This window comes from Protopterus annectens, chromosome 6.part0 (assembly GCF_019279795.1).
Source record: "Protopterus annectens isolate FY-2018-M chromosome 6.part0, PAN1.0, whole genome shotgun sequence".
NCBI lineage: Eukaryota > Metazoa > Chordata > Ceratodontiformes > Protopteridae > Protopterus > Protopterus annectens.
In genome coordinates, this window is record NC_056737.1 from 313,705,890 (window position 1) to 313,720,908 (window position 15,019).

General features: G+C 42.9%; 1 protein-coding gene across 2 annotated transcripts in view; it reads left to right on the forward strand.

Annotated features, from left to right (window-relative positions):
- The window catches only part of LOC122804287 (retinol dehydrogenase 12-like), a 747,835-nt gene that overhangs the window by 135,348 nt on the left and 597,468 nt on the right, over positions 1–15,019 (forward strand). The gene's annotated exons all lie outside the window — the stretch shown is intronic.

A 15,019-nucleotide genomic window follows, 5' to 3' on the forward strand; every position in this document is an offset into this window, starting at 1 on the left:
TACTGCGCCCAGAGTGTTCACGAAGGTTCTGGCTCCAGTGGTAGCTTTCTTCAGGCTAAGAGGAATACAAATCTATCCTTATTTGGACGATTGCCTGATTCTGGCCCAAGGAAAGGACGAACTTCTTCATCATTTACAGTACGTGATGGCAGTGTTAAGATGCCTGGGGTATTCTGTGAACGAAATAAAGTCCAGTCTAGTACCCTCTCAGGACATGTGCTTTCTGCGTGTGAGACTGAATACAGCATCCCAGATGGCCTTTTTGACCCCGGACAAACAAAAGAATCTTTCTCTTTACTTCCACCAATTGTCTCGTCAGTCCAGGCTGACTGCAAAGACAGTCCTTCAAGCCTTGGGGTTCATGGCATCTTGTATTCTGGTACTTCCCAATGCCAAACTGCATATGAGGAAGCTACAATGGTATCTCAAAAATGTATGGACACAGCACTGCCAAGATATGGACACTGTCATTCAGATAATACCTTGCATTCAAAAGGAATTTTTGTGGTGGGCTCAGGAATGTCACCTAAACAAGGGACTCTCTGTGACCCGGCCAGAGGCGAGTCAGATTCTAACGACAGATGCCTCAGACAAAGCTTGGGGAGCTCATCTAAATGGAAAATGGGTACAAGACATGTGGCCTGCCAGACTTCAACATCTACATATCAACTTGAAGGAGATGTTAGCAGTCCAATTTGCATTGATAGCTTTCAAGGATTTACTTCTTCCAGGGCAGGTGTTGATTCTAACAGACAACACAACTGTCATGTGGTACATCAACAAGCAAGGGGAACGCATTCATATCCTCTATGCAGACAAGCAATGATTTTGTGGGAGACTGCTCTCAGTTTACAGCTAAATCTTCAGGCAAGGTTTCTGCCAGGAGCACAGAACTCCTTAGCAGATGTGTTGAGCAGACAAATTATGGATCCCCACGAGTGGAAATTGGATCCTCATGTATTTCGGAAATTGACAGTGTTATGGGGAACTCCAGACATAGATCTGTTCGCTTCTCCACTAAATTACCAGCTGCCAAAGTTTTGCACAAAAAGGTTTCATCCCACAGCTTGGAAAGTGGATGCTCTCTCATTCAGTTGGAGCAATCTTCAGGTGTATGCCTTTCCACCTCTGCCTCTCCTCCCAAAGGTACTCCTGAAGGTCAGACAGGACAAACCAAACATGATTTTAATAGCTCCGGATTGGCCTCGACAGCACTGGTACCCATTACTGAGAAGTCTGGTACGGGAGCCTCCATGGCCTTTGCCTTCGATTCCTCACCTGCTGTCTCAGGAGAACAGTCATTTACTCAATGTCAAACTTCACTCTCTACATCTAACAGCCTGGCATATTCTGTTTTAAACCCTGGAGGGTCTCAGCTTCCACAACAAGTTTTGAATGTTATTTTGGAGGCCAGAAGGCCTAGTACAAGGAAGGTGTACGCAGATAAATGGAGGAGATTTTTATTTTGGAGTACAGCAAAGGACTTTGATGTTTCTGAACCTAATATAAGTGTTGCTCTTCAATACCTTACTGAGTTACTGGGCAAAGGTTTGTCCTTCTCCTCTATTAAGGTTCATGCTGCAGCAATTTCTGCTCACTATGACTGTGACCCACCATTATTTTCTCATCCTTTGTTTAAGCAATTCCTTAGAGGGGCAAAGAATATAAGACCCCCACGTAGAGCTCCTACTCCTGCTTGGGATCTCAATTTTGTGTTGGAGAAACTCACTCTACAACCTTTTGAGCCTGCAGCGACTGCCGAGTTGAAATATTTATCATGGAAGACTGCTTTTTTGTTGGCCATTACCTCTGCGTGAAGGGTTTCTGAATTACAGGCCCTTATGGCGGTTGAGCCTTTCCTAATTTTCCACAAGGACAGGGTATCTTTGCGTACTAACCTTTCCTTTATGCCTAAAGTGGTTTCTAGTGTGGCTTTAAACCAAACTATTCATTTGCCTACTTTTTATGCAAACCCCCAAAATAAAGGGGAAAAGATTTTGCACACTTTGGATGTACACAGACAGTTGCGATATTATTTGAGCAGAACTAAAGGGTGCAGGCAGTCTCAGCAGTTGTTTGTTTCATTTGCTTTGGGTTCTCAGGGCAAACCTGTTTCAAAACAGACTATTTCTAAGTGGATTGGTTTTTGTATTGCTTTCTGTTATTCCCATCATGGTAAGGAGATTCCAGCTGGGATTAGGCCTCATTCCACTAGGGCTACTGCCACTTCTACAGCTTTTTTGAGGGGGGTGGCTACTAAGGATATTTTGGAGGCAGCTACTTGGAGTTCAGTGCATACTTTCTCTAAGCATTACCACCTTCCACTTTACTCTAAATCTAGGGCTGGTTTTGCCACTGCAATTTTACAGGGCATTTTGGCAGCTCCTAATACTTTATAGTTTTGCCATCCTCCCTTACCTCTGCTTTGGGATTCTACCCATATGTAAGGACTGCAGCAATGTGAGATGAAGAACATAGTACAGTTTTGTACCTACCATAAATGTAGATGTTCGAAGATCCACATTGCTGCAGTCCAATTTACCCTCCCTCCTTCCCCTCTGTAGTTAGAGGTGGTTGTGTGGTTTGGGTTGTGAATATTGTAAATATTGTAAATATGATTAAGTGCAGGGGTGGTTGGTTGTTTTTTGCTGTTTTTTGGCTTTGGCCTTTCTTTTTAGGGCCTTCTGACATCTGGGGCAAGAAAAGACTGAGGATATGACGTCGGTCATGCGCATTTGTACCCTGACGTTCTGATGTCAGTTTTAAGCGCCTTGACCGACGTCAGCCTAATACTTTGGTATTCGGGCCGACCGAGGACAGCGGACTACCCATATGTAAGGACTGCAGCAATGTGGATCTTTGAACATCTACATTTATGGTAGGTACAAAACTGTACTTTTTGCCCCTGCACCCCCCACTCTTTAAATATACCAACTCCGAGACTATAATGCAGTACAGTGTGGAAAGGGAAGATTTTCCTTTACTATACTGTAGTGCAATCTTGGAGTTGGTATATTTAAAGAGGGGGGGGTGCAGGGGGCTTGCCCTCCTGTTAGGTAAGTTGTTTTAAGTATTCAAGTTTTATAACTTCGATCATATGGGTTCGACCATATGGTGTTCGAAGTTGTAAAACTTCGATCATGTAATAGGAACCCACTTACCCCCCCCCCCCCATATTGATATATGACACTCCAATCCTTACTAACCTCAAGGCTTCCCAAAAGTTAAAACTTTAACATTTACGCTATAGCAAAGTTGCAGCAGATATTTTGCAGCAAATACCCCTTTCAGAACCCACCACTGCATAGCATTAAAACCCCTAAATTTTAGAACTGCCTTGTCAACTAAAACATACACATCTTCTTACCACCTGTAAAATTATCCATCCACCTGTCCAGCACTAAAAAACATTCTACACAATTATGTTCCCAGTCGGTCATTGCAGTCTGGTGACCAAAAAGCTGCCTGTCTGTTTACAAATGTGTTAAGTCTGCTGGGCATTGTCTGTACTCGTACAAGGTGGCTAAGCCCTGGAACTCCTTACATGTATCCATCAGGTCAGTAGCCCCCCTCCTATCTTTCATATCCATTGTGAAAGACTTCCTAGCTAAAATCTGGCCCTGTTCTTGCTCAAAACCAGGTTGAACTATATCCCTAAATGTGAACAGGTACTTTTTCATTCATTATGCCTCCTTACTCTCCTTTCTTCACTTGCTTCCATTTATCAAAATTCTCTTCCCTGACTTTCTCTCTAAATATACCATAAGCCCCTCACTTCATATTGCAACTCCAGTTTGTATTAGACTAACTTACCTTTAATTTCTCTACAAACTTTAAAATTTCTCTGAATATTAATTGAATGTCATATAACTTGTATAGAATCTTAATTAGTGCTTTTATATCATGCCTAATTTGTTACAATTATTTAAACTGCAGATGTTTTTGTTCTATTTTTGAAGATTATTACAAAACATTTTAAGAACAATAATTTTTCAATTTGGAACTTTTCTCCCCGAGCCCCCCTAATGGGACTTTCCTAGTAATCAAATGTCAGTAAGTAAATAAACCCGTAGAATCTCCAATATTAAAAGTGGCCAGAGATGCCAGGCTTCTCCTGAGATAGTCAGTATTCTTTCTGCTTCCAAGAAACCGGCCACTAAAAAGATATATACCAGAACAAATAGAAGAGATTCTCTATTTGAGCCATTTCTAAAGGACTCTACCCCTTTTCAGCTCCTATTCCATCTGTACTAGAATTTTTATCTGAGCTGTTTGATAAAGGATCCAGCTATTCCACCATCAAGGTTTAGATGGTGGCTGTTTCAAATTTTCTTATTGGACGCAAGGACATTCTGTAGTCTCATTGTAAATTGCTAAAGCTTTTTGAAAGGCACTTTCTGTCCCCCCCCCCCCCCCCATTGGAGACCTAATTCCTTCTTGGGACATTACCATTATGCTGCAAGCTTTGACCAAGTTTGTTTGAACCTACAGCCAAAGCAGATTTAAATTTTCTGACTTGGAAGACAATTTTTCTAGTAGCAGTTCCATCAGCTAGACAAATTTCGGAGTTACAGGCACTATCTTGTAAGCCGCCCCATTTAATGTTCCACAAGGATAGAGTCTCAGAACCAGTGCATCTTTTACCCCTAACGTGGCATCCAAAGTAAATCTTAACCAGTCCATAAACTTACCAGGTTTCTTCCCCAGATATTCAAATAAGGAGAGTGCATCTTACATTTGTTAGACTTACACAGCCATCTTAGATTCCATTTTTGTAGAACAAAACAGTTCAGAACAAAACAGTTCAGAAAAGATGATCAGTTGTTCATTTTGTTCTCTAAACCAAAGTTTGGAAAAGCAGTGGCTGAGGTTACTTTATCAAGATGGTTATCAGATTGTATTTCCTTGGTCTACAATGAGAAAAAAAATGCCCTTAATGAGTAAACCTAAGGGTTATTCAACTAGAGAAGCATCTGCTTCTACAGCTTTTTCTAAAGGACTCAACTTTTTATGATGTGTGCTGCGGTCATCTTTGTGTCTCGCTGTAAACAGTATGTATATCCAGATCATGTCCTTCCATTGGGTCCACTTTACTCGGGAATGTCCTTCCTTGCTATCACCCAGTTTGACAGCTTGGGATTCTGTCTTGTATGTTTGGAATGGTCCAAATTAGACAACATTGGATATAAGCATACATATTTACCATAATGCTATATTCATGCCCAATTTTTATTCAGTTCAAACTCCTTCCCTCCTGCTTCTTTTAATATCGTCACCTATGGCTTCAAGATGATTGAGTAGTCCATTTATACAGTGTCTATGCTCAGTTATGTGAAACTGTAGCCACTCTTTCTCTACAGATTGGGACCATCTCAATTTGGGATTTCTCTGTAGGATTGTCTAGATATGGAACAAGAATGGGGGAAACTCGATCTGAACTGCTAAGGTGGAGCAGAGGGAATAATGGGGAAAAGAGCAGTCAGAGAGCTGAATCTGAAGGAACTTCAGATTCTGCGCTTAGGTCATATCCGACAACCTTATATGTTTGAACCGGACTAAAATCAGACACCATAGATGTGATGTTATGTTTCTCCCTTCTTTTGGAAATGGCCAGAGGCAATTACCACATGCTTCCTCAAAGAATGGATCTACTCATACAAGACCAGGGGTGTTTGATACACCCCGACCTTAATCATCTTCAGTGTGACTGCATGGATGATAGGAACTTAACGCCTTTTGGACACCTGTTTTCTGAGGGTGTGCAGCAGGGACTTATGGAGGCAAGAAAGCCTGCTACTATAGAATTTTATAGTTGGTGCCACCAACATAATTAGTTTTGAATGTGTGCTGTTTGTTTTGTGGTTTTACAGTGTTTGTTTGAGTTACTTTCCAGTGGCCTTTCTTATTCTTCTGTCAAGGTTCCTTTATTGGCCATTTCAGTATGTCTGCCCATGGATCTTCCTCTTTCAATGCAGTCTTGTGCCAAAATGTTCCAGAAAGGGGTTTTGCATAAGAGGCCTCCTAGAAAACCAGTAGCCCCTTCTTGGAATCATAATTTTATGTTAATGCTAATACTTCCCCCGTTTGAGCAAGCTAATCTGGCTGACTTGATGCTCTTGACATAGAAAACAATGTTACTGATTGCTCCAATGTCTACAAGATGGGTATTTGAGTTACACGCTCTTATAGCGAGTCAGACATATCTCATTTTCCAAAGATACAGGGTTTCTTTGAGAACGAATTCTTCTTTTGTTCCAAACTATACATCTCCGTTTTTTTTCCTGAACCTAAAAATGAGGGGGAAAGGATACTGCATAACTTGGATGTCTGTAGACAACTCAAGTACTGTCTTGACAGAACTAAACCTTTCAGATCTTTGGTTCAATTGTTCATTTCTTATGAAGGTAAGAAGAGACAACTTGTGACAAAACAGAGTATTCCAAGTGGTTGTCTAAGGCTATTAATCATTTGTTATACTCACCATAACAAATCTATTCCAGGCATGGTCAAGGTCCAGTTTATGATGGCCTTTGCTTCATCTTTGACTTTTTGGAAAGGGTTGGAGTCTAGGAGTATTCTAGAAACTATTACTTTGTCCTCTGTACAGTCTTTTGCAGAGCACGGTAAGGCTGATTTATTCTTTAGGTCTAGGTCAAACTGTGCTAGGACCATTCTCCGGAGGATTCTGGATCCTTCTCCTTCCACATCCAAAATATAGTTAGTTATGATAATCTACCCATATAGCTACGGCTACTGCAGCAACAATCAGTATAAAGAACGTGGTACAGTTGTATAAGTTGAACTTACCATAATAGATGTTTGAATGATGATTGCTGTGGTAGTCTCTCTCTCCCTTCATCCCCTTTGTTTTGTTTTTTTTTGTGTGTTTTTATGCCAGTATGTAGACATGTAAATATTTTTGTTGTTCCTAGGATTGGACTTTTAGGGCCTCCCCTCTGTCTGTCTGCTGGCATTAAAGCTCTGAAGGGCTTTGCACCCAAATTTGTCTTTTCTTCAGCTTAGCCCAAGCTGCTTGACAGTTTGGACGTGTGGAGGGTGCCCTTAAGTTTCTGAAGCTAGTTTGATGCTAAAACTTTGACAGACTATAACCTATGTAGCTAAGGTTTCTACAGCAGTGATCATTCAGACTTCTACTATTATGATAAGTTCAGCTTTACACTACTGTACTGTCTTAAGCTTAATTTAAACAAAATCTATGCTTTTCTACCACAGTCTGTTCCCCCTCCCCACTGATACCACAGTACTGCAAGTACTTGACAAAGATAACTCACCATCGGTAGTTTCTACCTTCAGACTTCTAGGTCTAGCCCTTGAGGCTACCTTAAAATTAGATCAGAATATTGAAAAAGCTGACCGTGAATTAAAAGAAATTGGTATAATAAGGTAATGTCCCTATCAATGCATCACTCCAAATATGAGTTTGTGTAAGAGCCTTCTGTTATCTAGCCTATTTTCTACAATGCTCTTCTCGCCAGTATAGGCTTCTCACTAACTGGTAAGTTACTAAAGGCTTTACCACAGGGTTGCTAAATTTGCTTTGAGATACTCATCAAGAAAATCATTGCATTCTCTTTAAAGCAAGTAACTAGTTAGAATTAGATCTGTCCTCTTCTTGGCATGTATTACAATACTTTGTTACAAAGTGCTTTGCAGAGCAGATGAAATTGAAAACAAGCAGATGTTAAAAGCTAGGAAAAAAGGTAATTTGTATACTAAAACTTTATTTAACGTAGTTTGGGATTGCAGGCACCTGAGACAGTGTGAGAGTGAGTGTATGATTTGTAAAGCAACACAGCCTGAAAGCAGTCAGATCAACAGAATTAGCATGCAACTGCATAATGTTTCTGTAGTTTTGACCATGTAGGGTGCAGCTTTTTTCACTAGATAGCAAATGGCTAAACCTAACCAGTTTCAAAGCAGCCAACTCTGTACTGTACTAGAGTGAAAAATACCCATCCCTTTGCACCATAATACAGAAATAGATACCCAGCTCAATGATGCATTACAGAAGGCAACTCTGTGTGAAATATGAAGCTACCCACAACTGTAGAGTTATAACCCCTAAAGCCTGGAATTAATCAATCTTACAATGTGGGCATCAAAAAGCATTTTAAAAACTTGTACTTGTTAACTCTGACAACTCTTTGATTCCTATGTTGAGTGTATACTATCATTGTGCTTTACGCAAGCTGACTTGCAACAAAACATGAACGCTTCTAATAAAGAGATTCTAATTTGGCAATGTGCAAAGTCCAAATGCAGTTTCTTTAAACTTCAGTATGTTGCTTGAACCAAAGCAGCCTGTCTGAGAACCTGCAAATAATTCATCTGTAAACAGTTTTAGTTTCTCTTTGCTATGTGTTAGGACACTGTTTGACAGTCTCTGAGCTGTGTAATCTAATGGGTTTTGTGTTAAGAAATTGGATGACACAGAATAGTGGTATTGCACGTGTATAATTGTACTTTACTTAGAGCTGTAACTCCACATTTGAATTGCATAATAATCGTCAAGATGTTCTTCGTGTTTCACTGTTGCAGTCATCACACTTGGGTTATCTGCCTGCAGGTAGCCCTCAGTCAGCCCGAATACCAGAGACTTAGTATTTCTGCGTCAGTTGCTATCGCTCCAAAACTGATGTCAGGTTGTCAGGGGTATAAAAACAGGCAGCAAACGCCATTACATCAGTCTTTCTGGCCAAGGTGCCTGAAGCAGAAGCAGTTCGCAAGTGCCGATCAGCCTCTTACCTGAATTTCGTTTACGAATTGAATAATCCTGAAGTCTTCTAAAGCTAAGTACCCTGTTGGGGATCCTTTTTTCTTGCTCTAACCGATGTCAGAAAAAGTTAACAATTGTCTTGCCTGTGGAAAGCAAATATCTCACAGAGATTTTCATTCTTACCGCGTCACCTGTTTAGGTCTAGACCACAACGTACCTCGCTGTCGGTTATGTGCCTTGTTCAACGCCCAAACCATTCATCGTCAGGCTCTCATTGTCACTAAATTCTTTCGCTCTCGATCTTCATATTCTGAAATGGCTTTGGTAAGCCATTCGACTACCGATATTCTGAAAAAACGTAAGGTTAAAGACAGAAACAGACCGCATAAGTCCAAAGCTGTCGATGACGCTAACGTTAAGCTAGTCGCCAGTTCGCCGGTACTCAGTGAGGCGCTTTCGCAGCCCCTGATGCTCGCTTCTGTGGATTCGCAGGCCTCTACATAGACCCATTCGGAGTCCGGTATGCTGCGAGACTCTTCTTCTACTGTGGAACCTGCAGATGTCTCTGCCTTGGATGGGTTCGGAGCCGCTGTCCAGGCACCGGCTTCTGAGGCAGTTCTTCTCTCAACCGATGTTCAACTCAAACAGACGACTTTTTTATCTAAAACTACCAAGTTTCTTAGGCCAAGAGTACATGCTACGCCTAGAAAACTGATGACAAAAGCGCAAGCATCTGCTCCCATGCCACAACAACAAATGCTTAGAATGGCAGAAGACCTAATTACTCTTGATTAGGGGAAGTCAGGCTTCCCCTGCTAAGAGGAAAAGAGACCAGTCCCCTGCAGCTTCTACAGACCAGGAGTCCGATGACTCTGAGGTTTCTGATTATGAAAACATGCCCTTATTTGCTTATGAGGATTCAGATGCAGAGGAATCCATTCCCTCTGCCTCCCCTCCAGAGGTTTTTTTTTGATGAAACCTTGCATACTTTAAGAGAGCATTTCCACTAGGAATGCCAAGACTATCCTCAGTCCAAAAAGAGACTCTGAGAATTCCTAGATTTGCCACAGCACAGGCCTATAGCAATACCCCTGGTCCTGGATGTTGTTGATGATGTTTTTATGGAATCCAGTCTTACTCATGATACTTTCCTCCTGCTCCTAAGAAACCAGACAGGTACTACAGAGTACCTGATACTCACAAATTTCTTTTCAAGAATCCTTCTGCTGACCCAGACATCATTTCCCAGGGGCCTAAAGGTATCAAAACAACTACAGCCATGAATCCCACCCCTTCGGACAGGGATTCCAGAGCTTTGGACAGATGGGGTAAAAAGGTATATACCTCTGCAACTCTTGCTATTAGGGCAATGGATTGTCAGTTTCACATGCTGAAGTACCAGCAACATATTATGGAACTTATTAAACACAAAGTGGCAACCTTTACATACTGGGCAGAAAATAAAGAATTGCAGGAGCTTATGCACTCTGCAAGCCAAGTCAGCAAGCATACTTTGCAGTGTGGCTTTGATGTCCTAGAAGCATCTTGCCGGGCAGCTGTCAGTGGCTCTGTACTGAGAAAACATGCTTGGCTGAAGGAGGAGACCTTGACAGACCATGTCAAATCAAAGTTACTATACGCTCCTTTGAACAAGGACAGTTTGTTTGGCACCAAAGCAGAAGAGGTTCTTAAAAAGATGGAATAAAAAGCTAAGTCTATGCAGTCTGTTAAAGAATTCTTACAAGTGCAACCCCCTAGATTCAGAAGGCTTTGCCCTTCCAAACACTGGTCCTTTCCAGCCCCCTCCAGGCCTTCTCAAACCAGGCCCAGGGGAAACAGACCACCCAGACTACAGTCTCAGGGTGTGCAGAGATCTAAGCAATGGAGTGCTCCCCACCCCTAAAGCAGGGAGTGGTAAGCCACCTCCTTACCGAAAAAACTCACAATGACTTCTTTACTCCACTCCCCAGCTCTGCCCACTTGCTTGTGCCCCTAGGAGGAAAACTTGCCCTTCATGCAGAAAACTGGATGTCCATCACACAAAACCGATGGGTCCTCAACATTGTATCCCAAGGGTACAAATTTTACTTCCACTCACTGCCAACCCCAAGAGGGTTCCCAGACCTTCCTCCAAACCAGTGGGCAGAGGCTCAAAGCCAAGTTCTTTCCCTGCTCAATATCACAGCTATTCAGCCGGTCCCAGTAGAACAGTTAGGTCAAGGATTCTACTCCAGACTCTTCCTGGTACCCAGAAAAGAGGGCTCTTGGCACCCAATCCTGGATCTTTCAATTCTCAACACCTTCCTAGTGGTACCAAAATTCAAAATGCTTACCCTGCAACAGCTTCTACCATTGCTAGCCAAGGATGCCTGGTTAGTCACCCTAGACTTAAAAGAAGCCTATCTGTACATCCCCATAAGAGACTCATGCAGGAGGAAGTATCTACCTTTCAAGAGGAAGTATCTACCTTTCAGGGCCAGATCTATGCATTATCAGTTCTCTGCATTTCCCTTTGGCTTATCCACTGCACCCAGAGTATTCACAAAATGCCTGGCTCCAGCCATTGCATACAGCAGGCAGAGAAGTATCCAAATTTACCCATACTTGGACGACTGCCTAATTCAGACGGACAGTCAGGAATTGCTGTTGCAGCGCATGACATTTGTGAAAAACCACCTCACTTCCTTGGGGTACACCATCAATGAAAATAAATCAAAACTGGTACCCAGTAAAAAGATTGTATTCCTGGGAGCAAGCTTGGACACAACATCCCAGATGGCATTCCTCATTTCTGAAAAACAAGTCTATCTGACAGCCTACTTCAAACAAATGGCCACCAGAACTCAGCTTTCAGCAAGAAAAATACTGCAGGCCCAAGGGTTCATGGCCTCATGTATACTGCTAATTCCCTATGCAAGACTGCATATGAGGAAACTTCAGTGGTACTTAAAAAGTTTTTGGTGCCAACATTCTCAGGATCTGGAAACAGTCATTCCTATCATACCCTGTGTAAGGAAAGAGTTTCTGTGGTGGGCAGAAGCATGCAACCACAACAAGGGACTGCCCTTTACTCAACCCCATTCCACCCAGATCCTAACCACAGACGCATCAGACTATGCTTGGGGAGCACACATGAATGGCAAATGCATTCAGGGCCACTGGAGCCCAAGTCAAATTCATCTGCACATCAACCAAAAAGGGATGCTAGCTGTGCAGAATGCCCTGACAGCTTACAGGTCCCTACTGTTTCCAGGGCAACTTCTAATAAAAACAGACACCACCACAGTTATGTGGTACATCAACAAGCAGGGGGGAGCCCACTCTTACTCACTCTGCAGGTTAGCCATGGCCCTGTGAAACACGGCCTTGGACATGCAAGTCCATCTGCAAGCTCAATTCCTTCCAGACAATCAAAACTTACTGGCAGATGACTTAAACAGAAGTCTCCTAGACCCACACAAGTGGCAATTGGAGCCCAACACTTTCAATCTTCTGATTCAGAAATGGGGGACCCCAGAGGTGGATCTCTGTGCCTCCCCCCTATAACCACCAGCTCAGAAAATTCTGCAATAGGTACCCTCACAGCAGGGCCTGAAAAGAGGATGTCCTATCTTTTCAGTGGGTAAATCTCTACATCTATGCTTTTCCCCCTCTGCCCCTTCTCTCAAAAGTATTACTCAAGATAAGACAGGACAGACCAAGGACAATTTTGATTGCCCCAGACTGGCCACGCCAGTATTGGAACCCACTCCTGCGCTGCCTGTCACCCGGTGTCACCCTGGCACCTACACCAGAACCCAACCCTGCTCTCTCAGCAGGAGGGAAAGATTTTGCATCCGCAACTGAAAACCCTAAATCTGGCAGCCTGGTTTAGTCCTTGAATTCTCCCCCAGCAACCCTAAGCAAACAGGTGCTGGACGGCATTCTTGAAGCCAGAAGACCCAGTACAAGAAAATCCTGTGCTGATAAATGGAATAGGTACTGCTCCTGGATTCAGTCTAAAGGAGAGGACACTACTCTTCCCTCCCTGCCTCTAATCCTCGATTACTTAGCAGATCTACTCCACAAAGGCCTGTCCTTCTCCTCCATTAAGATGCATGCCTCAGCCATTTCGGCTCATTACAACACTGAGCCACCTCTCTTCAAACACCTCCTTATCAAACAGTTCCTGAGAAGGGCAAACAACTTAAGACCGCCAAGGAGAGCACCCGCCCCTGCTTGGGACCTTAACTTTGTACTGGAAAAGCTCACCCCCCCCCCTTTTAAACCTGCAGTGTCAGCAGATTTAAAATTCCTCTCTTGGAAAACAGCATTATTTCTAGCCATCACTTCAGCCAGAAGAGTGTCTGAGCTTCAGGCACCTATGGCAGTGGAGCCCTTCATTATTTTTCATGCTGACAGGGTTTCCCTCAGGACTAACCCTTCCTTTATGCCTAAAGTGGTATACAGTGTGCCTCTAAACCAATCCATCCATTTGCCGACTTTCTTCCCTAATCCTCAGAATAAGGGGGAAAGGATCCTGCACTCCTTGGACGTGCACAGACAGCTTAAATTCTAACTTGATAGGACTAAGCCCTTCAGAAAATTTCACCAGTTACTAGTCAGCTTTGCAACAGGAGCAGAGGGCAAGGCCATTTCAAAACAAACAATTTCCAAATGGATAACACACTGCATCCATTTCTGCTACAAGCACCATGGGAAACCAACCCCTCTGGGGGTCCGAACACATTTCACTAGGGCAACATCTACCTCTACTTCATTCCTCAGGGGAGTCCCTACCAGGGACATCCTGGAAGCTGCTACCTGGAGTTCTATACACACCTTCACCAAGCATTACCACCTGCCTATTTTTTCCAAATCCAGGGCAGGTTTTGCAACTGTAGTCCTGCAAGGCATACTAGTCCGCCCTAACTCTTCATGACTGCCTCCTCCCTTCTTCAGCTTTGGGAATCCACCCAAGTGTGATGACTGCAACAGTGAAACATGAAGAACATAGTACAGTTGTGTACACTTACCACAATTGTAGATGTTCAAGTGTATTCACTGCTGCAGTCCTGGTTTCCCTCCCTCCAGCCCCCTGGCCTCTCTCTCTCTCTCCTTTCTATGACCATAATTCATCCCTTCCTGGGGTATTGGTATTGGTATTTACTTTTTACTGGTGGTGTTTTCCCCACCATAACGTATCTCTCTATTTGGGGGGCTCCTGACATTTGGGGCAAGAAAAACTGATGTAATGGCGTCAGCTGCCTGTTTTTATACCCCTGACGATCTGATGTCAGTCCTGGAGTGACAGCAACCAACGCAGAAATACTAAGTCTCTGATATTCGGGCCGACTAAGGGCTACCTGCAGGCAGATAACCCAAGTGTGATGACTGCAACAGTGAATACTGTCGAACATCTACATTTATGGTAAGTGTACACAACTCTACTTTTCTCTACCTTTACCTGTGCTGAAAATTGGTATTGCCCTGTGATAACAATCAAAAAATAAGTTAAAATTCTGATGTATAGTTAGAGATCGGGAAGTCAATACTTCTGAAGTAATATTTCAAGACTGATAAACACAGAGGCCATTGAGTCTGTGTTATTTAAGTACAGATTGTATTAATATCCCAATACAATTCTCCTTGTTGTATTATTGACTGCAAATGTGCCTCCATTATTTGAGTACAGTAGCACATTGTAAACTTATTTCAGCAAAATTGTAATGACTTTATAACAAATTTTTCTTGCTGTTTTAAAATGCAGACAAATTTTAGTCAGTAAATTGTGAACGGCATGAGCATCAGGGATTTTACCACATTTTTGAGAACCTAGGTAGTGTGTGCCATGATGTAGATGAATAATGTCCCAGTAAGGCCCAGGCAACCAGAGTTTGACTAGCAGCTCGAGACAAAGCTGGCAAGGAAAATAGGTGTGCCCTTCTCTGGTAGGGCAGAGCCTGAAACACACACACTACCACTCTCCCTTGGAGGAGGGTTGGTGTTGCAGAGGAGTGGCCTGAGTACAGGTGTTAGGCTTACTAAGCCACCAATGGGTGGTAGTCTTCATAATGAGTATGCAGAAGCATGGATTTACAAGGGGAAAGGCATTGCTCATCACTGGTTGAAAGTGTTCACATATCACTCTGCTGACGGGTGGGGTTAAGGATATTCTAATCTGTCATTTCCAAAACTCTGGCAAGAGTACGACGTATTTTATGACTGACTGATGCCCAATCTCTTGGATAGGTTTTGCCTCAGCTGTTGGTGAAATCCTTGGATTGGAAGACTGAATGGGCA